The 26,869-nt window shown below is 43.3% G+C and overlaps 1 protein-coding gene across 5 annotated transcripts in view; it reads left to right on the forward strand.

Annotated features, from left to right (window-relative positions):
* The window catches only part of CEP112 (centrosomal protein 112), a 404,486-nt gene that overhangs the window by 253,515 nt on the left and 124,102 nt on the right, over positions 1–26,869 (forward strand). The gene's annotated exons all lie outside the window — the stretch shown is intronic.

Consider the following 26,869-nt stretch of genomic DNA (forward strand, 5'->3'; position numbering starts at 1 on the left):
CGCCAGGTGTAACGTGTTGTGTGAGTATACATTCCTTGCTCGGGCCCAGCACTGGAGAGAAGAGCAGGGATATAAGTGTGTACAGATGTGGATTCTGGCTTACACAGACTCTTCTCAAAGTCATTTCTGGTATTTTCTTGGCAACGATTTCTCATATTCAGATACATAAGCCGAAGTGATCAGAAGACTGCAAACAATACTCTGAGGAATCCACCCTCAAACGCTACAAATTCCACGCAAACCATAATTACCTTTCAACCTCACTGAAGTGTACACAAATACTACATCGCTTCCTAATCCTTTAAACAGATAACCACTGGCCTGTAACATTGTGGGTGTTTCTGCTGTGTGTATGGTATACGGCCGCCCTATACCTAATATTAACCCCTTCAGCACTGTACAAACATGCTCACACATTAGCAATCTCCTCCAAGCAGCTCATCCATAAGAATTGAAGGTATCAGCCATAAGTGTGATAAATGCTGTGGCAGAAAAGAACTGTCCAGCATGTAGTTGATTTGGTGGACACTTGCTTTATATCACTGCATCAGAAATGACTGCACAGCTGGCATCACTGTATGCAGGAGGTTGTAGTTCAATGTCATGTTCAGCTGTACTAAGTCGCATCAGGCTTCTAGTTTTATGCAATACATCTCCTAAAACATACTGTATGCCCTACTTAGTCTTTGAGTAGTTGTGTACAGCCTAACCCTAACTGTCCCATTCGGCATCCTATCGCTACCCTCCTCCCTCCACACCTAACCCTAATTGTCCCCCCTTAGGATCCCAACTCCTGTGCATGTGTATATCAGTGATGTGCAGTATGTGCATGTGCATACCAGTGATGTGCAGTATGTGCACGTGTATATCAGTGATGTGCAGTTATGTGCATGTGTATAACAGTGATGTACAGTGTGTGCATGTGTATATCAGTGATGTGCAGTATGTGCATGTGTATAAAAGTGATGTACAGTGTGTGCATGTGCATACCAGTGATGTGCAGTATGTGCACGTGTATATCAGTGATGTGCAGTTATGTGCATGTGTATAAAAGTGATGTACAGTGTGTGCATGTGTATATCAGTGATGTGCAGTATGTGCATGTGCATATCAGTGATGTGCAGTATGTGCATGTGCATATCAGTGATGTGCAGTATGTGCGTGGGTAGATCAGTGATGTGCAGTATGTTCATGTGTATATCAGTGATGTGCAGTTATGTGCATGTGTATATTAGTAATGAGCAGTGTGTGCATGTGTATATCAGTGATGTGCAGTATGTGCATGTGTATATTAGTAATGAGCAGTGTGTGCATGTGTATATCAGTGATGTGCAGTATGTGCATGTGCATACCAGTGATGTGCATGTGCATACCAGTGATGTGAAGTATGTGCATGTACATATCAGTGATGTGCAGTTATGTGCATGTGTATATTAGTAATGAGCAGTGTGCATGTGTATATCAGTGAGGTGCAGTATGTGCACGTGTATATCAGTGATGTGCAGTATGTGCACGTGTATATCAGTGATGTGCAGTATGTGCACGTGTATATCAGTGATGTGCAGTATGTGTTCGTGTATATCAGTGATGTGCAGTATGTGCACGTGTATATCAGTGATGTGCAGTATGCACGTGTATATCAGTGATGTGCAGTATGCACGTGTATATCAGTGATGTGCAGTATGTGCACGGGTATATCAGTGATGTGCAGTATGTGCATGGGTATATCAGTGATGTGCAGTATGTGCATGGGTATATCAGTGATGTGCAGTATGTGCATGGGTATATCAGTGATGTGCAGTATGTGCATGGGTATATCAGTGATGTGCATGGGTATATCAGTGATGTGCAGTATGTGCACGTGTATATCAGTGATGTGCAGTATGTGCATGTGTATATCAGTGATGTGCAGTATGTGCACGTGTATATCAGTGATGTGCAGTATGTGCACGTGTATATCAGTGATGTGCAGTATGTGCATGTGTATATCAGTGATGTGCAGTATGTGCACGTGTATATCAGTGATGTGCAGTATGTGCACGTGTATATCAGTGATGTGCAGTATGTGCACGTGTATATCAGTGATGTGCAGTATGCACGTGTATATCAGTGATGTGCAGTATGTGCACGGGTATATCAGTGATGTGCAGTATGTGCATGGGTATATCAGGGATGTGCAGTATGTGCATGGGTATATCAGTGATGTGCAGTATGTGCATGTGTGCATCCGTTATGTGCAGTATGTGCATGAGTATATCAGTGATGTGCAGTATGTGTATATCAGTGATGGGCCGTATGTGCGTGGGTTTATCAGTGATGTTCAATTATGTGCAGGTGTATATCAGTGATGTGCATGTCAGTCAGTGATATGCAGTATGTACAATGTGTGTATGTGTATATCAGTGATGTGCAGTATGTGCACGTGTATATCAGTGATGTGCAGTATGTGCACGTGTATATCAGTGATGTGCAGTATGCACGTGTATATCAGTGATGTGCAGTATGTGCACGGGTATATTAGTGATGTGCAGTATGTGCGTGGGTATATCAGTGATGTGCAGTATGTGCGTGGGTATATCAGTGATGTGCAGTATGTGCGTGGGTATATCAGTGATGTGCAGTATGTGCGTGGGTATATCAGCGATGTGCAGTATGTGCGGGGGTATATCAGTGATGTGCAGTATGTGCGTGGGTATATCAGTGATGTGCAGTATGTGCATGGGTTTATCAATGATGGGCAGTATGTGTGTGGGTTTATCAATGATGTTCAATTATGTGCATGTGTATATCATTGATGTGCATGTCAGTCAGTGATGTGCAGTGTATGCATTTGTATAAAAGTGATGTGTAGTATGTGCATATGCATATCAGTGATGTGCAGTGTGTGCACGTGTATATCAGTGATGTACAGTGTGTGCACATGTGCAGTATGTGCATGTGTATATTAGTGATGTGCAGTATGTGCACGTGTATATCAGTGATGTGCAGTATGTGCACATATGTGGGTATCAGCAATGTACAATATGGTTGCACCGTTCATTGATCGCAAATACGTGCATATTTTCCCCTAATCTACAGACTGAGGACTCAGTTTTACAAACAGAGCAGGTCCTCGGGACGCTCTATACTGCAAGAAATCCTGTGGAAACGGGGGAATGGAGCAGCAGCAGCCGGGAGCCCATCGTCGGGGAGTCGCACAGTCAGAAGGACTGTGCTGACCTGTCTCCTCTTCCACCCCACTCACCTCCCATCGCTCTTCCTGTCACCTTAGCTACCTTTAGTCTCATCCCGTCACCTGTCCTCAACCCTATGCATCACCCCCCTCTTTCTTCATCCCACATCACGTAACCCACAGTTACTGTACCCTGTCACTTCACCTCCTCTCACCTCAACCCTCTGCATCACCCCACTCTTACCGTCTTACCTCAGCCCCCTTTCTCTTCACTCTACCTTGTCATCACTTAACCTCACCTGGCCGTCATCTATCCCCCAGTTGCCTCACCCAACCGCACAGACACTTTTATATCTTGTTGCTGAGTCCGTCCAGCAGAGTTGCCCACTTAATAGTAATAGCTTACATTTTCTGCCAGCAGGGTAGGTACCTACACACTTGCCGATGCCAGGTCAGACAGGGGGATTGCCATGTGACATGTTATATTTAGCAACATGACATCCATAGCAACATCCCCCATCAACCCTGCTGCAGTGTACACACTAGACAATGTACTCAATATGTCATATCGTTTAGCGTGTACGTACCGTATCTGAAGTATGAGACCATTCTGTATTTAGCAATACAGAATTCTTATTAATAACCTGTTGGTGTCTCTATTTACATTGCTGTTCAACTAGAGATCTAACCACTTCCATCATGTATGACATGAAGTTTCCTTTGATCGTTGTTCCATATACTGTAGCAACAGGAGAAACTTTAGACAAATCATTGTTCATTTTGCTTTTCAGAGGTTCATGTACCATTTTTTGACCCTTACTGTATTTGTGGATTTAATGTCTTCAGTTCAGCACTCTTTGGAAATACCAGAACACCATTTCTGTCAGGGACTAGCTAGCTACTATTCAAGTTCTTTCATTGATGGAACAGTAGGACAAATGTTGGCACTGCCATCACTAGCTCTATATAAACCTGCTTATAACAAAACAAAGCATGGGTTTTTTGGTTCATTTTTTGATTAAAAATTTCATCAAGGGACCTCACATGTCTCCAAGTCCCTACACCAGCTGGGTACACACTGGCCAAAATATTGTCAGTTCAATTTCATTGACCAGTGTGTACCAGCAATATGTATGAATGATATAATTCCCAGACATATAACCTCTGCAGTGTATCACAGCAAATGGTCGATACGGTATATCTAAATATATACTGGCTTCTCACATACAAAGCCCTCACCCACACCTCTCCCATTTACCTCTCTGCCCTTATCTCCTCTTACACTCCCACCCATCCTCTTCGCTCCATTAATGCATGCTGCCTCTTCTGCCTACTGATTACTTCCTCTCACTCGTACCTCCAAGATTTTTCACATGCTGCTCCCTGTCTCTAGAATTCTCTACCTCCCTCCCTCAGACTCTCCACGTCTCCATAAAACTTCAAACGGGCTCTCAAGAACCACTTTTTTCACCAAACCCAGCCAAATGTCACTTGGGAAACGGTCGACATGGGTCTAGGTCCACATGCAGGCAGGTCAACATGAGTCTATGTCGACATGGGTTAGGTTGACAGTCAAAAGGTCGACACTTTTTTTTTTAACCGACATGTGCCGACAGGTGGTATGTCATACGCTACCATCCACTAGGGCATAGTGGGAGAATAAAATAGTGTGCCCGAAGCATGGCGAGCATAGTCAATGTCGACATTCGGGACAAAAAAATTGTCGATCTTTTGACTGTCGACCTAACCCATGTCGACCTAATGACCCTGTCGACTTCCATCATGTCGACCTAATGGTGTCGACCCAATGACTGTCAACCAACATGCTGGTGACCTAATGATCCATACCCTGTTACTATAACCCTTTGTTCCATGCTCTTTGTCTACCCCATCTGTGTCACCCATGTTTGTGTGCCTTTTCCTTTTAGAACGTCCCTCATGTACTTTTCCTTCTATTACTTAAACCATCTTCGGTGGCACAAAACCATCTGGTTTTCTGCCACCCTGATACTTATTTCCATCAACTGCCCATACAGTTTCTGCACAAACAGGCAGTGCTTGACAGCACATGTATGCCTGCCCAGTTGTGTATGCAGAACACGCTGCCATATCTGTCTGCAGATCAATTGATCTGCAGATATATCTTCAGGTGTGTATCCAGCTTAAAGCCCCACTTAACCGGTCCCTGCTAACGCCGATATTGGTGTGGGCAGGGTGCCAGCATCGGCAAGCAATGCCGGGCTTGAGGGGGCCGAAGGTCGGGGGAGCACGGCAGCATGACCGTTGTTAACTAGAGCTTACGCATCCAAACGTGTTTTGGCAAGAGAAGGGGGTCGCTACCGACACGCAGGTGTGTGCATCATTAACGATTAAGGAGTGCACACACTAGGCGATGTGTAAACACTATTGCTCATAGTCCTTTTTGGGTGATATTGTGAACAGTATTGCCTAGTGTGTATGGGGCTTCACATCCAGGCAAGGGCCGTCTTGTGAGCCACACCCAAGTGCAGCCTTGTGCAATATTTTCAAACCAATGTGAAAGATATATGTAAGCCTGAGACCAAATGGCCCTCATGCCAAAATAAATATATTTAATTATTTAAACCCGATTACTCGTAAACAACATATATAGGGGCCGATTCAGTCATGCTAGCAGCAGGTCCGAATTCTTACCCTCCGGCAATGTTTGGGGTCTGCGCATTGTTGCAAATGCAGGCCCTGGCTGTGAGCACTTTTGGCTAAGTTTGCCGATGCGCTCGCAGCCTGAGTTTTAGGCAGGGGGCATTACTTGGTGGACCCCCAGCGTTTCATGGGCAGGCCAACAAAGGCGCATACGCTTACACATCCATTCGCAACACTGCAAACGGGATTCAGGCAGCGTGTTTTCCCAACCGTTGCTGTACTCGATAAAACAATAATGTTATATTATTTATAGGAAAAATGACACAGGGTTGCTGACTATCAGTCTCCTCTCCGTGAGAAGCTGGGAGATGAGACCTCCAGCTGCAGTTCTGGGGCGTGGCTTGAGCGTGATGTCATTAGGCCCCGCCCCCAGGATGTAAAATACCCTAATTCACGGATCTCCGTGGAGGTGGCGGGGATAAAATGACGCAATTGTGGACATTTTAGCTCCGCCCCCTCCTCTGAGACCCGCGTATTGCTGCATTTAAATGCAGAGGTCAGAGGGAAGACGCCACAATCGGGGGGTGGCGTGGGGGTCCACCAGAATCCGGAAGCGCTGCCCACCTTTCCGGGGGGCCGGGAGGAGGACCCGATTTTCAGGATCCTCACGGCCATTCCGGGAGAGTATTCAACCCTGTTTTAACATCTGTCACAGAGGGTAGTTATCCCAACAAAGACTATGTGCTGTTGGATATTTTGGCCTTTAATTGGAGTTTCACATAAAGCTGCCACAATTACATCCTTGGAATTAAATATAGATTTCTATGTAATCACAATGGGCCGCATTCATTTTCTGGTGAAAGCATCTGCCATCATCATCAGCTGCAGCTGTATTTGCACCAGCCCTATCTTTGCAGCTTCTGAAAAACCCACAGAATTTTAATGCTGCGTGCAAATGCCTCATTGCCACTCAATTGTAAATGGAGATAGATATGACTGAATCGATAGGGAGGGGCCCTAGACTGCACACCCTAACTACATGTAATGAGATGTTCTATTTTGTAGTGCCACACACAACAAGAATGTAAGTGCACTATTTTGGCTTTTAGAACCTCAAAAGATCTAATTCTGTTACATACATTGAAACTGTATAAATGTACTGTGGAAATGTGTGGAATGAGTACTTCATATGTAATTCATATACAGTATACAGCCTTGCTGTGTTGTGTACACAGCAAGATAGCATGAAATGCATGTGCTAATATAGGAAAGCCACAGCTGCAAAAGGTTTACTGCCTCGTGTGGTGTAGCTCTCCCACAATGCTTGCAAACACTGCAAGGCAGTAGCTGGACACATCTGCAGTGGTATTACCAGAAGGTGCCCCAAAGTGCCTGCTTCTGCTCGGTGACATGAGAAGTGTGCTGCACATGGCTCCTGTCACAGGATTTCCCTGGAATATTGAATACAGTGAGCGGCCTGCGAGGGGGTTTGTGTGTCGAGGATGGCTTGTTTTTGGCGATCCTCACCGAAAACAAGCCATCCTCGACACACAAACCCCCTAGTCGGCGGCATTGAATACCACCCATTATGTTCCTTTATACCCAGAGACATTGTGTTTTTGTTTGTTTATCTTTGCTTTCTCATTTTACTTGTAAAAGATGATTGCTAGAAAACATGTACTGCAAATGGTGCAGGAGCAGTCTCTGACTCCTGCCTCTGGTTCAAACTAAATACTTAGTTCCAGATGAACTGGTAGAGTTCTCCGTGCATAAGTTAAAGCAGGTCCAGGTCTTTTTGAAGTGTGGGAGAGTTGCCTCATAGCTCTTGCACATTCTCTAAAATCCAGAATTTACATTTTCTTCAAATATACCACGTAGTATAAAAATAGTGTGCTGGTGGTGGATCCACCTTTTCTATAGATCTCTACACCCTACAGGGCACGGTGTACCTGAACTCTTGGCTGATACAGTACATGCCTGGGGCTTTATGATATTTCTTTGACCTCATCCAAAGTTCATGGTCACCTGTGCAGTCATTCTAGTGCTTATACACTTCTTGTTAATAGATGCTCAGAAAGCCTTGTATTTTAATTACCATAGAAACAGTTTTCCCTTTTTTTCTTCAGTTCTACTGAGGCTGATTCCATTATCACTCCCACCCTCTTACCCATTTCATTTTTTTTCTTTCAATTCTTAGTCAGTATACAGTAGTATTGTGGTTTCAAACATCCCTGGGTATTGGGACTTTTATTACTACACCTAGGCCAAATGTTTCTTATTGCTAAAATCATAAAACAATATTACTTTAAGTAAATTGTGTTTATATCTCACCCTTAGAGTCAGTTATGTGGTAATAGAAAGTATTCACTTTTGTTTGTGCACAGTTTGCCTATTACATTGGTCAGAATTTTGAATTGGTCATTGACCAACAATCCAAGGCACCCCAAGATTTGGGAACCACTGCAGTAGTACCACTAAATGTTATCTCATTGAAGTGTCTATATATTTATATCATTTGGGGTTTTTGCATTACAAAATGCGTTTACAGTTTTAATTCTGTTATCAGTGTTGCTTTTCTAAGGATTTGGGGAACATACATTTTTGTTCTCCCACCTCTATTTTCGTTATGTTAGTTAATTGAATGATGGTTATTTCAGGTCATTGAATTATGGTTATTTCAATCATTTAATACAGTTCTTAAAGTTTCACTCCAAATCCTTCCAGTGGATTGCACCGAACAGGCTCCCTTTGTCAAAGTTCTGTCCAATGTACATCAACAGGAGGTCCGACCCCAACCGCCTAGTATGGGATCCAATGTTACAATTTTTTTTATCCCCAAGACGACTGTATTTTTATTGCAAAAAAGAAAAATTACAATACAGTATATTGTGAAACAGTAGGAAAATCATCTAAAAAATGTAATACAAATACAAGCCGAAGGGCAGTATTCAATGACAATATTCTCCGTGCATGGCGAGCGTTTTTTTTCACTCGCCGTGTTTTTGCAGAGATTCTCCATGTTTGGAGACTCTCCGTCACGGCACTTTATACACTATTCAATGTGACTGAGACTCGCCGTCCCTCGCGGCGAGTCTCAGCCAATCCAGCGTATGAGGTGACGCTGCAGGGAGCCTGAGGACGGCGGCAGGCAGGGAGATGGAAGTCTCCCTGTCTGCCCCAGAACGTATGTGGGGGGGAGGTGGGCTCCCCGGGAGCCAGGCAGCACAGGCTGCCCCCCGGGAGGTGCCAGCAGGGGACCGTGAATTCACTGCTCCCGATCATGCATATGTAATGATCAGGTGCAGTGAATATATGAATATCTAATGAGCGGCTCGGCTCCCGTCCCCCTGCTGGCTGCTCTGTGTAAAAAAAAAATATATATATATTTTTTTTTTAAATTAAATATATATTGATGTGCTATAAGCATATGAATAAAAATAGCATGCCCTTTCACAGAATAAAATTCCTGATTTTTTGACACCAATATTTTGAAAGTTCACATTCCACTTCTCCATGAAAAGATGGAGAATTGCTACATGGAGAGACACTGCGAAAATCACTCAGAAAGACGTCTAGAAGTGCACGTTGAATAGGGTTGCTCGCTTTTTGAGAGCAAAAGTCTCCGTCCAACGCGAGAAAAGCACAAACTCGCCATAAAACACGGAGAATTTTTCTCATTGAATACTGCCCGGAAGCAGGCACTGTGTTACCACTCTATTAAGTTTTCTTCCCAATCCACCCAAAACAGAATCCCTGGGTCACAGTTCTGTCCAGTTTATTCCGCTGTAAAATCCAACCGAACACAGCCCCCCAAGTATATCTTCTGGTATTCAATGTTTCCACTCTGTTTTCTTCCAAATCCATCCAGTGGTGGGCCAAGAACTAGCTCCACAAGTCAAAGTTCTGGGCAGCATTCACTAATGGAAGGCTTCTACTGGGACTCCCAACCCTCTAGTACAGGGGTGGGCAATAATTTCAGCTGGGGGGCCGCTTAACACTTCCAGCAAATGTTTGAGGGCCGCGCTCAGGAAAAGTGGGTGTGGCCATGCAGAAGAGGGTGTGGTCACATAAATGGGGGGTCTCCTTGAGTGTAGTGCACCACACGATATACCCCTTATACACATTATGCAACACAATAGTAGACCCCTTTATACTTGCCCCTTACACATTACGCCAGGGCTCGACAAATTTTGTGCTTGCCAATGGGGTTACATGCTCTGCCAGGGGTTTACATGCTCTGCCAAGGGTAAAAGCTTGTTTCTATGGGGCCAACTTGCTCTGCCAGGGGTTAACATGATCTGCCAGGGAGACTGGGAAGGGATGCGGAGACACTTTAATACTGCTGCCGCCGTTTATGCCTGACGTGCACAGAATGTCTTTGAGCCTGGGAGGGGACGCGGTGACACTGTTACTGCTGCCGTCGCCGCCGCTGTTAATGCCTGTCTCCATCTGTGTCTGCCTCGCACAGCATTTCTGGGAGTGTGGGAGGGGACGCAGTGACGTGGCAGCGCCAACCAATGGTGGGGAGGCGGCTGCCGCATCATCGCGTCCCCTCCCACGCTCCCAGTAATGCTGTGCGCGGCAGGCACAGACGGACATTAACAGCGGCGGCAGCAATAACACAGTAATCATTATGCAATGTAAATGTTATTTATGTCATGGCGCTCAAGGTCACATCTTATAATGACAAGCGGCTATAGTCAGTAATATATGTCAGTGCGGTGGGCCAGACCAAAGTGTTCCGCGGCCGCATCCGGCCCGTGGGTCGCCTGTTGCCCACCTCTTCTCTAGTATGTCTTCTGGGATCCATTGTTACCACTCAGTAAAGTTTTTTTCCATTCCATCTAGAGGAAGTCTAAGAACAGGCTCTCTGAGTCAAAGTGCTACAGATGCATTCCTTATTAAGTCCAACTGGAACCCCAACCCCTTAAAACCTGTCCACGATCCAACTGGACCACCTTGCATTACTTTCCTCCCAATCGGAGCAGGGGTGTTCGAATGCGAATAGACAGACAAACAAACAGACCAATGAATTTTATTTATAAGACATATGGCCCTGGCCCATTAAGAGGTTGATATTTTATTTCAAGAGGTTTTTTTATTAAAGCAGTGTGGGGCAGATGTATAATAGCTGCGCTTATCGCGCAGCTATAATACTTCCTGCTTCGCCTCATTAGCGAGGCGCAGGAAGGGACATCGACAAGATGTATTAACATCTTGTCTGCCGAAGCGGGGGAGCGTTAAATACCCCCAAAAGCAATGTCCCCTCCTGGAGATAGCGCATCAGTTTACACTGATGCGCTGTCTCATGTCCCCCAGCCGGCTCTATGGCGCATGCGCGGGATCTCGCTGCTCACGCAAAATCCCCTACACAGCCCACAGCTGACAGCGAAGCTGACCGTTCATACATCCGGCCTTCTATCATTTAGATAGCAGCGCCGATATGGACAGGGGCCCCTGTCCTTTACCGCATCCCGGCTCCATCGTACATGGGGGCGAAGCGGTATCAGTGCACATAACGTGCGCTGATACCCCTTCTCCCCCATAACAACACTTAATACATCTGCCCCTGTGTGATATACAATAAAACACACATTATATAATGATGTTTGCACAGTGGTGTCATTTCCAACAATAAAGACGCTCAGAATAGTAATATATATATATTAAATTTGTGGACAGTTATGCAAAAAACAGTCTGGCAGTCAACCAATAAACATCATAACATATCAGTTTAGCATAACAGTTTATCATAATAGTAAATGTTAGGTGAATGACACGGTAATTCACTATTGCAAACTAGTACACATCACACGATAACGTACATCAATGAACTGTGCTTATGAATAAATGATAACAAAGATAATACAAAAACATAATGCAGTAAAAAGAAAATAAAGAAAGAAATGGAAAACAAAATTGATATTTTTAGATTAAACCATGCCAGTATTTTAAATTGGATACTTACGGGCATGTGTACCAAGTTAGGTCCAAATCCATCAAGCCATATACAGTAGGAGCCTACGAAGAAAAAAAAAATTAATTATATATATATATATATATATATATATATATAGGTTAAGCAAACCGTCTCAAGAGTTGCCTTTTTTCAAGTCACCGCGAGTGCCACGTCAACTGCCACATACAGTATATATATATATATATATATATATTCACCTACCACATATCTTACTCCCAAACAAATATTTAGTAATATGTAGCTTCCTGAAATGTGTTTTTTTCATTGTGTTGTGCCTGTAACCCCCTACCACACCCAGCATAACTTCTGCAATAGCCGTAGTATATAATATGATTTACAGCCACAACATGCAGTATAAGGGATGGAACATAACCTGTGCGCATACCTAGGGGAAGCAGTTTTTCCTACCAAGTATTCAGTGTGTAGGGGTCTGTGCACTCAGTTAGGGCAGCTGCCAGCAAGAAGAGACAGGCGTCTTAACAAGACCTGGGATAATGTGTGCCTAGAAAGCTACTCATTTCTCCTTCCAGTTATATTATCTGTATGTTTTTATAAGGTTTGTTAACCTGACCACTTAAGTTATTTTTATGAAATAAATACTGTCTACGCAGGTAATCATACATGGTTGGAAATTTGTGGGCCTTGTCCATGTTTTTGTCTCCAGCAAATGGTTAGCCATTTGTATTGTCCTCACAGATAGTTGACTGCTTGTGTTCTTTCTCACGCTTCCTCAGAAACTTACATGGTAATGGTTATACACAAAAAGAAGTTTAGGAGGGCAGCGCTCTACTGTGGGTATTGATCACCAATAATACTCAAATAGGATGTATTTTACCCAGTGTCGATCTCGGACAACTTCTCTTCCACCGTTATTTCATACGATCACATGCACATAAAAATGGAAAACAAAAAACAAATATAGTGTAGTAGTCCCAAACACACACAGTCTCTGTAAATATGGGAATCCCACGGGACCGCAAAGACTGGACACTTCTTCTATGTTACAAGTGTGGGGTTAATGGGTCTTCGTTATGGGGTCACCTTGTGTTTTTTTGTTTTCCATTTTTATGTGCATGTGATCGTATGAAATAACTGTGGAAGAGAAGTTGTCCGAGATCGACACTGGGTAAAATATATCCTATTTGAGTATTATTGGTGATCAATACCCACAGTAGAGCGGTGCCCTCCTAAACTTCTTTTTGTGTATATTTGTGTTCTGACCAGGTCGATAACTCCTGGTAAAGGAGGTTAGCTGCAATTTTAATTGTGCACCAGAAATTCAATCTATATTGATATTACATAGTAACTGTATTACATAGTAATGGGTTGGGTTCATTGGGTCGACCAAAGGTAGGTCGACATTCATGAGGTCAATCACTGAAGGTTGACAGGCCTTAGTTTAGTGGTAGCCAACTCCAGTCCTCGAGAGCTACCAACAGTTCACATTTTTCAGACAACCTAGCTGCTGCACAGGTGCACTCATTACTCACTGACACATTTTAAATGATCCACAGGTGGAGCTAATTACTTCACTTGTGATTCTGTGAGGAGATCTGGAAAACATTAACTGTTAGTAGCTCTCAAGGACTGGAGTTGGCTACATTGGCTTAGATCAACACCCTCAAAAAGTTGACATGGGTCTAGGTCTAAAGTGCCATTAGGTCAACAATGAACAGGTCAACATAGATTTTTTTTAAAAATAAAAATTTTATCCCACACGTCAACACGGTCCACATGGGTACCGCGTCCTCTCGCATGGCTCGCTGCACTCTCTATGCTTTGGGCATGGTGCCTCGCTGCACTCGGCACACTATTTAGTATGTTAGCTCTTATGAGTAGGGTCCTCCTTCCTCACGTACTCACCCTAACACATTACCTCACCTGTGCTCCTGTCCTGTTCTTCCCTTCCTCTACTTCATCTTCAGTCTCCTCGACAATTTTGACACCTACCTCTGAACTGATGCTGAATTTAGTTCTAGCAGCTATACCCCTATTCATACTGTATTTTTCAACACACCCTGTACGTTACCTTGTCATTTGTTTTTTGTTTGCTATGTACGGCGCTGCGGACACTTTGCGGCACCTTATAAATAAACGTACTACTACTATTTTATTCTCCCTCCACGCCATAGTGGATGGTAGGAAATGAAATACTGCCTGTTGGCATATGACTGTCAACCTGTCGAACTAATGCTTGTGTTGACCTAAATACCATGTTGACCTTTTGAGGGTGTCGACCTAATGAATGTCAACCTTCCTCTGATCAATCTTGTGACCATATACCATAATAATCTATATTATTTAGCATAGATGAATCGTAAAAATCTAGGGCAGTAGTGTTCAGAATCTGTCCCAAGATGCATCCAACATCGTGTCCTAAGAAGCTTGCAGTCTAGTTTAATGGAAAAACCAGTGCAAACTAAATTTCAAATATTTGTTTTAAAGTCTCGTGCATTATATAACAAATAAGCAGCTTTTCTCCAGCTGTTCTTCTCTGAGCAGCCTGCGGTTAGCATACAAGGAAGCTCACTCTCTTACACTCGTTACCACATATGTTTTTTTAATAGATCTTGATTTTAATGGATTAGTTGCATTTTCTCACTCCCTTGTTCTCATTCCAAATCGCAGTGTCATAAATGAAGCCCATATTTTCTCCATGCAAACCAGTCTTCCAAAAGTGAATATGTGCTTTAATAAAAATGTGTTGCCTGTTATTCGGCTTTAGAAGTTTCCAGTACTTTTTTATTTTTTTTTAATTTGCTTTTGTATTGTTGGATGCACAACGCATTTACGTTGTATGTTATTTATATACATTTATCTCCATCCCTTTCTGCAATCAACAATAAAAAAAACTCTGAATATACAGTACTGATGAGAAATAATGTTAATCATCCAAATAGAAAGGAAAATTAATTTTTTTACATGTATTAGCAAGGAGGGCTGACACAAAGGGGTATATTTAATGGATGCCGGATCCATTCAGAAATTCTTTTGACGTGAATCCATTATTCAATGCAACGGACAAATTTGTATGTCAGATTTGGCCGCTGATTGAGGCACGCCCGGCCGGCGCGTGGACCAGGTGAGCGCGGCGGCGGAAGCCGGAACGGGGCCAGGTGAGCTGTTCTGAGCCGGGACGGGGCTGGGTGAGCTCCTTGTCTCAATCCAACATCTTTTCATGTCGGATTGAGATTGCCGGAAACATGGCCAAAACTTTTCGTTTTGGCTGTGTTTCTGTCAAAGCAGGTGGATTAGCGGCTATTTCGTCAATCCACCTGGTTTTCGGCAGGTCGGAACATTCTTACTTGCCAAAAAAACCAGTTAGCATTGAATAGATCTGAACCCCTACAGACCTATACATGTCGAAAACTGCCATCTTTTTGACATCAGTTGAATATACCCCACCGGGTACGTGCTTACTTTAGTAAGTGAAAATTATATATGAAATTCAACATTTTACATTTCGTATTTTATGTTATTGAAGCTTGTGAACAAGTCCAATGTGCAGTTCTAATAGATGGTAGTTCTGCAGGGCCCTAGGTCATTAATCAGAATAGCTGCACATACTGTATTGCCAGGATTGTGCAATGGGGCTGCTGGTGACATATATTTTGTGTTTGTGTGATCAGAATCAAGTGCTATAAATTGTGATTTTATTTTCTGCTTGTATAATTTGCTTCATAAAATGATGAAAAAGAAAATTGCCCCACCTGCGATGAGCTCTGTCCTTTTAGTGCATCATATAGGGGCAGTAGCCTGCATGGTTATCGGCACCTATGGGGCAAGAAGAGTACATGCACAGAAATATCTCATATATTATTGAGTTTGATAGGACCCCAAGGTATTGTTTGGATGCACTGGTGGTGCTGCCCATGACAGTATAGAACATTTAAATATACAACATGAAATAAAAAGGAACTGTATTGAAGAGCCCACTGTATAATTTAATAAAATGTAATCCCTATCTGTTCGTACCTGCAATCTTTGTCTTTACAGCTCCCTCTCTCCATATCCAGCAAACTTAAAACATATCATTTTGCTTTCACTTTCTGTTAAGGAGTAATTTGGTCCATCGAGTGACCTGGTGGTACTTCACCTTAGAGGCGAGGTGTATATCGTCGATATATATGTCTAGTGTCCGTGAGTCAGTCAAGCTCCACTTGGGTGAAGTGTTTAAAGTTCGAAAAGGAGGGCCGGCCGGCTATTCCTTACAGGCAGAGAAGAGGTTTATAGATCAACGCGTTTCCCGGCCTACTTATCACGGTGGCTTTTTGAGCCCCTGGTGGTGTCAGCAATGGGGGTCTAAGTGGCCGTGAACCTAATATGAACCCAATAAATGTCCTCTACCCCCTGTATGTTATGCAACTGACCAACTTTGCTTTCTTATATAGCGCACACATATTCCGCAGCGCTTTACAGAGAATATTTGAACATTCACATCAATCCCTGCCCCAGTGGAGCTTACAATCTATATTCCCTTCCACATGTACACGCGCACACAGACATTCTAGGGTTAATTTGTTGGGAGCCAATTAGCCTACCAGTAAATTTTTGGATTGTGGGAGGAAGTACTCGGAAGAAACCCACGTAAGTACGTTGAGAATATACAAACTCCTCACAGTTAGGGCCATGTTGGGAATCAAACCCATGACCTCAGTGCTGTGAGGCAGTAATGCTAACCATTACACCATCTGTACTACGCCAATGAGTAATTTTTTACCCCTTTTTGGGGGCCAGATTGTAAGTCGTATGTGTAAAAAAGTTTGGTGTTAATTGCTCCATGCATTCCAAAGTTATGTTGGAACACACACGCACACACACACACACACACACACACACGTATTGTATTGCAGCTGAGAACAATAGAATAGCCATGGACAAAGGAGCAAAGATTAAACTTGCTCCTACTGTACATATATATATATATATATATATATATATATATATATATATATATATATATAGTAATAGATGTTGTGGGTGGCACTCCAGGAGAAATAAATTCAGCAGCCAAGCAGCATAGACCAGCGCTGATGAAAATGGAGTCAGGTTCTCATCTCCTGGGAGGGCACCCAGGCCTGTTTACATCATCAGTGGAGTGCCGGCCAATTCCTACAACTATTATTTATTTATTTATATATATATATATATATATATATATATATATATATACACACACACACACACACACAGTATAATGTGTGTTTATCGCTCATGAACAGGTCTACTTGTATTGCTTCTATTTTCTGTCTGAATCCTGCTCCCTCTGTGTCAGTTCCTACTTGTACTGTACCTATATTCTGTTTTTATTTGATTTAAGTGGTTGTTATTCTGCTGCATTAACCCTTTTGAGTGCCAGTGTTGCTGTGAGAGATACTCAAAATATCCGCTAAAAATGCCAGCGCCTCTCACAGGGGTATATTCAATGGATGCCAATTCCATTCCAAAATTCTTTTGATGGAATGGATCCGTCATCCATTAAGGATTTGGCCACTGATTGATGCTCACCCGGCCCGGCGGCAGGACAGGTGAGTGCGATGGGAGGATACGGAGGTGGCGGACAGGTGGACGGCGCCATGTAAACTGCTGCTGCTAACCTGGCGTCATCCGCCCTGCCTCAATCCAAAATCTTTTCATGTCGGATTGAGATTGCCGGAAACATGGCAAAAACTTTTATTTTGGCTGTGTTTCTGTCAAAACCAGGTGGATTAGCTAGCAGCTATTTCATCAATCCACCTGGTTTTCGACAGGTCGGAACATTCCGACCTGCTGAAAAAATAACAGCTAGCATTGAATAGATTGAAACCCCTTTTCGGCAAGACGGCAGTTTCGACATCAATTGAATATACCCCACAGCGACATATGTGTATATATACACATAGAGTTAATTCAATTAATTGAAGTTTAGTTAAATATTGTACCCAAAAAAGAACAGTCACTGTGGGTGACACTGGCATTTTTAATGGATATTTTGAGGCACTCTCACAGCAACGTTGGCACTGAAAGGGTTAAACTTGCATGTCCAGAACTTGTACGTGTTTTGTGCTGTTATATTGTACCTGCACATTTATGCTTGTGCCATACATCTTGTTATGCTTAATTTGTACTTTGTTGACTCTGATGAAGAACTATAACTAAACATATACACAAATAAATAAATAGACATGTATACATACAGTATTTGGACTGAATGCCTGATACTAAATTGCCTGGTGCTGCTGAGAGTGTAGAACATCTTCATTAGGATGCACTAGCACTGATTTAACCTCATGCGATTATGTCTGTGTATGGCAAAATAATTGATGCATAAAAAAGTAAATACTAATGATAGTGCACTAAATAGGGCTTTGGACCAACATTTGTGGCCAGGACAGTCTATGTGCCCTAGATTGAGTCTTTCTGATATTAGGAAGGATTCAGCACCACAATAATGTCCCTGAATTCTGCATGAATTGTTTTGGTGTGTTATTCCATAATTCCATGTAAATGCTTTATTGGGTGCTGAACTGGTGACAGAAAAGTCCATTGCACTAGGATAATATCACTGTCCTGCTCCTCTAATCATTTGACCACAAATGTTTTGCGAGTGGTGGCATTGTCTTCTTGGATGATACCTTTCTTGTCCAGAAAATAATGCTGCAACCTGGGTTGAACAGTTCTCCGTACCATTCATTCATAACTAGGTATAAACCCGTCACAATGACATCTTCTACAATGTACAAATGTACTTTCACTTTGAGCTGTGACAGTTTCTAGCCCACATACTCTCCACCCCAGTCCCTATCTGCTCCTACCTCCAAATACTGACTTCACAGACCCCTCTCTCCATATCCAGCAAGTTTGAAACCGGTCCGTGTCCCTTAAAATGTTGCTTTCACTTTCTGTTATGACACCTTTTAGCACACAAAGGAATCATTTGGTCTGTTGAGTGGCCTCTAGTGGTCATTGGTGGTACATCACCTAATAGAGATGAGTAGTTTTAGATAGATAGATAGATAGATAGATAGATAGATAGATAGATAGATAGATAGATAGATAGATAGAGTGAGTAGCCTTGACCTTACTTTCCAAGGGAATTATTGCACTCAGACCATGCCAGGAAACTGTGCTGAACTATATTATGGAATTTCCACACTCATTTAGTGTTGGAAATAAGCCCTGTGGATCTCACCATACTTATCTACTACTGTTTCGTACTGTAATATGGAGTTCCATGAAATCCTCATAAGTGTCTATATTGTTCCTGTGGAACCCCTACACTGACTGGTGAGCAACAATGTCCCAACAGTAAATCTGCTGGCTGTTGCACCTACATGTCCATGTTGGATTGTGAGTACAATGCTGGCTCTGATGGTACAACTTCTAGTCTGACAGAAAAGTGGGTGCTGAAATGGGTGGACCCTGCCCTGACTCCCAAGAAACCCCTGCTGGTGCTGGATATGTTTGCTTCACAACAGCTCAAGCAAGAGTTTGGAGGATTGTTAGGAGTGATTACCAGTGTGGGGCATTTTCCTGATCAGTTGTTTTTGTTGGGCTATAAAGCTAATGGTAGCACTATATGGTTATATGAATGCTGTGCACGACTGCAAGCCTGTGGTTGCCATAGGATGAATACATTTAAACTCAGCAGTGATACACTATTATCATCATGCTGCTGATGCCAATGATGGATGCAGCCACTGGTTTCAGCCTACCCATTTATATACATCTCTAATACCCCTTTTACACCAAAAATCCCAGATCCGACCCGGCATTTGGAAGAAGGATCCAAGCCGGGTCGGATCCGGGATTTACACCATTTACACTGCGGTGCCCACCCGCAGTGTAGACGGAGGCGGCACTTGGAGATGACATCATCTCCAAGGGCCGGGACCATGGTCATCCCCGCTGGGACCACCGATCACCGTGCTGGGGGCAGCCCAGCACCAAGGCAAGCTGTTGGGCTGCCCCCAGATCCTGTGCACCCCCCCAGCTGTCGTCCGGGAGGTGAATGGATGCCACACACAGGCAATCCATTCACCTCCTCCACTGCCGCCACTGCTGTCTGTGTAAAATGGGTTTACACCCATATCATGTAAACAGAGGAGGGTTCAGCACGTAAGAGCTTACAATTCAGATGTGCCTTTTTTTTAAACTGTATCTTTAAAAACTGGATTTTCCATCTTTTTTTTTGGATTTTCCATCCCCTTTCTAAAACCCTACATTTGTCACTTGAGATCACCTGATACTTTTTATTTTTTCAATCTGAGGTATTAAATGATGTAGTAGTAGGTAGGTAAGACTCTGAGGCAAACGCATAGGTCATTGCTTATTCCTTCTTCACTTCAATGAGCAGTATTTCTCCCATCCAGTGGAGGTCTAGCAGTGTGGTTCCTGCAGCACATCTGCTGAATTCCTGATATCTGTCAGCTGCCGGGCTCCTAAATCACATTAGATTTTGTCATGCATTACACACCGCACTAAACATGAGCAAACACATCAAAGGCATTTCACAATCACAGCTGAATGTGGGAGGAATCTTTTTTGCTGAGAGAAAATCTGATTTAGGTGAAACTGTCTCATTCTTCATGCACTTTGCCAGTTCATGCAGAAAACTGAACCAAAGCGCATATCACATAAACAGTAATAAAACTTCCCATACACGTGACATTTTGGATATGATTATTTACATTACTGTGTATGACATTGTGCTAATGATTGACAAATTGTTGGAGAGAAAGTGTTTTCTTAATGTATATATGTAGTGATTTGATCCTCGCCTATCATGTCAGTGACTTCCAGGAAATACAATTTCACAAGTAAAGTAAAATTGCAGAAGATTTTGGAGGGTTTTTTTTTTTTTTGCTAGATGTAATAAAGAATTGTCAAGTTCAGGCATGTCCAATCTGCAGCCCTTCAGCTGTTTTGAAACTACAAGTCCCATCATGCCTTGCCACAGTTTTGCTATTCGGGAATGCTAAAACTATGACAAGGCATGCTGGGATGTGTAGTTTCCCAACAACTGGAGGGCCGCCGGTTGTACACGCCAGGTCTAGTTGGTTGTGAGCGTAAAACAGTAAATTCTCAAACCAAAACTTCAATGTCAGCAGCCTACTTACTTTTTATTCTAGCAGAATATATACTGAATTTGTCTCCTCTCTCTCAATTTCATGCTGGGTCTGATTTAGAACTATGCCTGAAGCCTTTGCAGTTGCTTTCCATGTTTTAGAAATAAATGAAGATGTACCCCATTGTTGTCAGGATCAATGCAACCACATCAACACCACCCATTAGCTGATGAAAGTAGCTAGCGTCATCAGCATTTACTTGCAAGTCCTATTCTTGGTGCAGGAAATCCTACTGCAGTTATGGGGCCACACATAGCGATGTGTGTAGGTGAGCGTTCTGAACGATGCTAGAACACTCAGATTGTACAGCACTGAGCAATTTGTCAGGGCCAGTGTTCTCCCGTGAGAACATATGCCCCGATCGACTAATAACCAGCGTGCAGGTTATTAATCGCAAGATGATAGCGAAGCATGGGGCCGCGCATCGCTATCGCTATGGCCCTTACGACCACAGCATCACACTACCCCCTCCCACCCCCCACAGCAAGCTCCGCCCGTTTTACACCCTGCAGAGCTTCATATTGCTGCTGCAAAAAAAATGTGGTATGGACCAAATCTCACTTAGTGAGATTGGACCAGGGGCGCTTGACAGGAGTGGTTAATACCCAGCTGCTGCTTTGTAACAGGATGGTCAGTCCTGTATAATACAACAAGGAAAAGATTAAAAAGATAAGCAGCGCTGAACACTAAAACTGAAACAGATTGGTCTATCACAATAATTTATTAATAATAAGCTAAAAATATGTTGTATAGCCAGCATATATAAAAACAAGAAGATCTGCGGTAGGAGTTGGTTGTTTGTGCCATCTTGGGCCACTCCTGGCAAAACCTGCAATATATCCGTTTTCCCTCTGGATGACCACTTGGGGACTCATGCCATCATCGATGGTCCTATAAAATCAGGACTCTCCAAGACCCCAACCGTATTGGTTGGTGGGAATCACACAAAATCCTGAATTCAGTGTTTAAGTGCTATCCATTTACTTTTTCTTGTTTTTATATATGCTGGCTATACAACATATTTTTAGCTTATTATTAATAAATTATTGTGATAGACCAACCACTCTTTAATTTTTAGTGTTTAGCGCTGCTTATCTTTTTAATCTTTTCCATATTGCTGCTGCAGTTGGCTATGCTGTGCCTCTCCACAGCTGGCATAAAGCCCACACAGTCCCACAGCTGCAGACATTGGCGCACAAGAGGAAATGTGCACTCCTGTCCCCCAGCTGTAAAAGGCGCTATCATGGGGGGGGGGGGTTTAGCGGAAACGGAAATCACTGTGATGCACTTTTCCCAGCCCCCGTGTTCTTTCACTCCATTACACCTACCTCTGTGTTCTGTCACTATTACATCCCCCTCTGTGTCCTTTCACCCCACCCCCATGTTTTGTCACTCACCCCTGTCAATCTACCACTCTTCTCTGTGTTCTGTCACAACCCTCCCTCTTGTATTCTAGGTACTCAGAACCATCCTTCCTGCATAACTAATGATCATTTTGTATGATGCTTAGGGTACGCAGTAGTGCACACTGTTTTGTACAATTACAGTGTGTATTTACAACTATCAATATTTTTAAAGGTTTTGAAGCACTATGACTCTGTTAATAAACATTTACAATTATACATTTGTAGTCCAGTCACTAGGGATTACAAATATTCAAGCACAGATGCCCTCATGCTAATTAATTTCCTGTAGAAAAGTTTCAACATTGGCTACCCCCACAGGGTCTGCTGCTCTTTCCTTGCATCTCTGAGTATTGTAGCACTTAGTCTTAATATGCTTATTCCATTGGATTTGGTGCCCATCCAGTGGTGTAGCTAGGTGCCATGGTGCCCAGAGCAAGGGCATGTTTTGTGCCCCCCCCCCCCCCCGGTAATGATTTGGGGGCGTGGCTAACATGTGTTGGCATGTTACATTTGAAAAGAAAAAACGTAAAAAATTCTAAATGGATGAAAAGGTCCATACTGTATATTAATAATAAATAAATAAGCCCTCAACACCCTCTCCCCACACCCAGTTTCCCATTATTACATATATTTGATTTATTTAGATAGACTCCACCCCCACCAATCCCCCAAACCTCATGATCCATGATTATGGTTATTCCCCATGATCCATGATTTGCTATTTACTTAATCTTCACTTAAAAAACTAAAATCCACCTTAATGACAGACTGAGGCACAGCAGGGTGGCAGCCAGCAGCCTTCTCCTCCAGGCTACAGCCAGCGCTTGGGATGGAGTGATGATGACGCTGCTGCAGCCATGGAGGAGGGAGTATAGCATGGGTAGGGGAGGAGTGTCCTCCTGATTTCTGTGGCATATTGCTGCCCGGCCAGCTCGTCATCACAGCCGACTGTGCCGGCCCAAGCAGCAGCAGCTTCGCCAGGGAGGAGTCGAACATGGGGGAAGAAGCCCGTGACATGTGTGATGTCATCAGTTTGCAGGCTGCAGCGGCAGGATGAGCAGGCAGGCGCCGGGCAGGGCAGCCGCAGGCGTAGCGGCTGGGCTGAGAGCCTGAGACTAAGCGAGTCCCAGCTCATTTGCGGAGGGGAGGGCGGCACCCTGCTGCCCTCCGTCGGCCGGATCGTGTGCTCCACTGGCTCCGCCCTCCATATGCCTCTGTGCCCAACCACCAGTTGATTACAGCTGATACAGTACATCAGCATTACATCACTTTTGTTGGTTAGCTGCTCAATCACAGGTGTGTCACTCAGGTGCCAAAAGGGAGGGGTAATTCTGTCTAGGAAAAAAAAACATTTTGTATCCCAATTGCACACTGAGTGAAAAATAACTACATAATAATCAGATAACACAGAGATCTTGGTTGCATATATCTGCAGATATAGGGCTAAGCCTCCAGGCCGTACGTCAAGGCATCTCTGTCACTGGGGGTCCCTAATACTGGGTATGGGTATGGGGTGTGGGCATAAGTGCTATGTAGGGAAGTGAAGGTGTGATTAAAATACAAAATATATACAATGTGATAGGAAAAAATAAGTGTTAATAAAGTGTTAGGGTGTGCTAACCTGGAGCAGACCAGCCCTACCAACACAGGGGGCACCACACTCCCAAACCCATCCCATTAGCAGTAACATATATGTCTGGTCTTAATAGCCCAGTGTAAGGCCACATGATAATGGCATATAACATCTGAGAGCCAGCTTACCTGGAGATACCCCTGGCTTCTCCAATGGCACTCAGGAGTCAGCAATCCCTCCTAATGCTGACCCATCTATGCTTCTCTCAACTGCACAACACTTTTGTTGGTAAGCTGCTCAATCAGAGGTGTGTCACTCAGGTGCCAAAAGGGAGGGGTAATTCTGTCTAGGAAAAAAAAATTTTGTATCCCAATTGCACACTGAGTGAAAAATAACTACATAATAATCAGATAATACAGAGATCTTGGTTGCATATATCTGCAGATATAGGGCTAAGCCCCCAGGCCGTACGTCAAGGCATCTCTGTCACTGGTGGTCCCTAATACTGGGTATGGGTCTGGGGTGTGGGCCCCCAACATGCCGACACAGGCTCCAGGGCAGCACACAAATGAAAATTAGTAGGGGTTAATAAGAAGCACAGCCCTACCAACACAGGGGGCACCACACTCCCAAACCCATCCCATTAGCAGAAACATATACTGTATGTCTGGGCTTAATAGCCCAGTGTAAGGCCACATCAGCATTACAAACAAGTAACCACGCTACCAGCATTTTCAATCTAATGCAGGCAGTGAGCATATCAGAGCTTGTCAGGAGTGGCCGCAGCGGGTCACAAACAGTGCCAGATGTGGCATAATGTTTAAGGGCATTACTGTGTGAAACATAAGGTGTAAAGGAAATTACTTTGTGGCATAATGGGTAAAAATGGGGTATTACTGTGTAGCATAATGTATAAGAAGCAGTACTACTATGTGACATATGGGGTATTACTGTGTGGCATAATGGAATAAAAGGCTGTAATGTGTGGCGTAACAAGTCCATGAGTCGCTACTGTGTGATATAATGCGACAAAGGCGCACTGCTGTGTGGCATAATTTGATTAGAGGTACTATTCTGTGTACACACCCCCTTCCTTTTGAGATCACACCCCTTTGGCACATGCGGTCCCTTTATGAAATATGGTAGGTAGGGCACAAATTTATATTTTGCAAGGGGGCACCGAACACCCTAACACCGGCCCTAGATGGATCGCTTTATATGCAGATGTAATGTCTCCTTATTTACATGGGGCAGTATTCAATGAGGCTGATTCACCGCTTTTCATGGCAAATGTGTCCTATTTTCATGCTCTCTGGTGAATTTTTTGAGTGAGTGAGTGTATTCAGTGTTAGGATGGTGAATTGCTTTCAGCATGATTTTAGCTGTGCCTCACCGTGTAGCAATCGCCATCTTTTTAAGGTGAACTGGAATGTTATCTTTTAAAATATAGGTTTTTTTTTTTTTAAATTTGCTGTAAAAAAAAAAATCAGTAATTTTTTTTCGGTGAAGGGGCATGCTATTTTTATTCATGAATATATATTAATTTTTTTTTTTCTTACACATAACAGCCAGCAAGGGGCCGAGAGCTGCTCATTACATATTCATATATTCACTGCTCCCGCTCATTACATATGCACGAGTGGAAGCAGTGCAGCGGCTCCCTACCCGCATCCCCTGCCAGCTCTCCGGGGGGGGGGCAGCTTGTGCTGCCTGTGTCTCGGGGAGCCCTTACCCCCCCCCACACACACACACACACACACACACACATTCCGGTGCAGTCAGGGAGACTTCCATCTCCCTGCCTGGCACTGTCCCCCGGCTCCCTGCAGCAGGTTAAAATTCGCTGTCAGGGGCAGCGAGCCTCTGCGGCATTGAATAGGGCGACAGGGAGGGCTGGCAGCGAATGCTCCAGCCCTCCGGAAGGTGGCGAATGTGCAGCAAATCCTAAACAGGATTCGCTGCACATGCCGAAAATCTTCATTGAATACTGCCCATAGTGTATTGAGTCTTAAAAGTAATCTATCTCCCATCTCATTTACATCTGGGCCAGTGACCTTTTTTTTCTTTCCAGCCTAATGTCTGCTGTATTAGTCTTCTTCCAGATAGATTCAATTTTAGATACATATTAACACAGTTTACTCAATTGATTTTTTTTTTTACATTTCTCAATGAGACATTTTTAGGCTAGGGGTGCCGTGAAACAATTCCGATACTGTAGGGTGTTGTGATCCTAATAAGTTTGGGAAATGCTGGCCTATTGGTTAATCAGGCCCTGCTGTGTTGTATGCTAAGTTCGCCCTAACCCAGTCTAATCCAGTCTTCTCACAGTGGGAGCCATGTAATGGGCGTCACAGTGCAGACATTAAGGAGACGGGACAAACTTTAAGAAATGATTCTTATTATATATGAGATGATATATATGTGTGCATTAGTTGCATGTGTACAGAGTGTGTGGGATCCCATGTTTTCCCAGCAATTTTCAGTGAACATGTGTTTTTCATTTTTCTTGTCTCCTATTAAATAGAAATAATGATGTATAGCAGACAGTTTCTTATTAAAATATGTTTGTTTGGTTGATCTTATTAAAATATTTTTGTTTGCCTCTAATAATTAAGTTTAAGGCCTCAATTTTGCCATCCGCATATATGCTGTACCCTCCAAGCACCTTGCACATTGTCAAAGTCCCACCTGTTGTTCTTCACTAATCGGTGCTATATTATACCTTGATTGAAAATGTGGCATAATATAGCACAGTGTAGAAAAACGTTATAACAACTGCCTGCACTGAAAATCAGTATGCATCCCTGGTTACAGGCATTGCTAGGGTTCATTTAGTCAACATATTGTATTTAAACAAGGCTAGTCATATTGGCTGAAGAAGACAGGAAGTTACAGTAAATACAAGGTGCTGGGGACCACGCATGGAAGCTTCCTTGAGTTTTCTTGTGTTGGTGGCAAGTAAGATGGATGATAAAGGTTAAGGTGATATCTTACTTCCTTGTGTCATTT

The sequence above is a fragment of the Crinia signifera genome, chromosome 6, assembly GCF_055691185.1.
Source record: "Crinia signifera chromosome 6, ASM5569118v1, whole genome shotgun sequence".
Taxonomy (NCBI): Eukaryota; Metazoa; Chordata; class Amphibia; order Anura; family Myobatrachidae; genus Crinia; species Crinia signifera.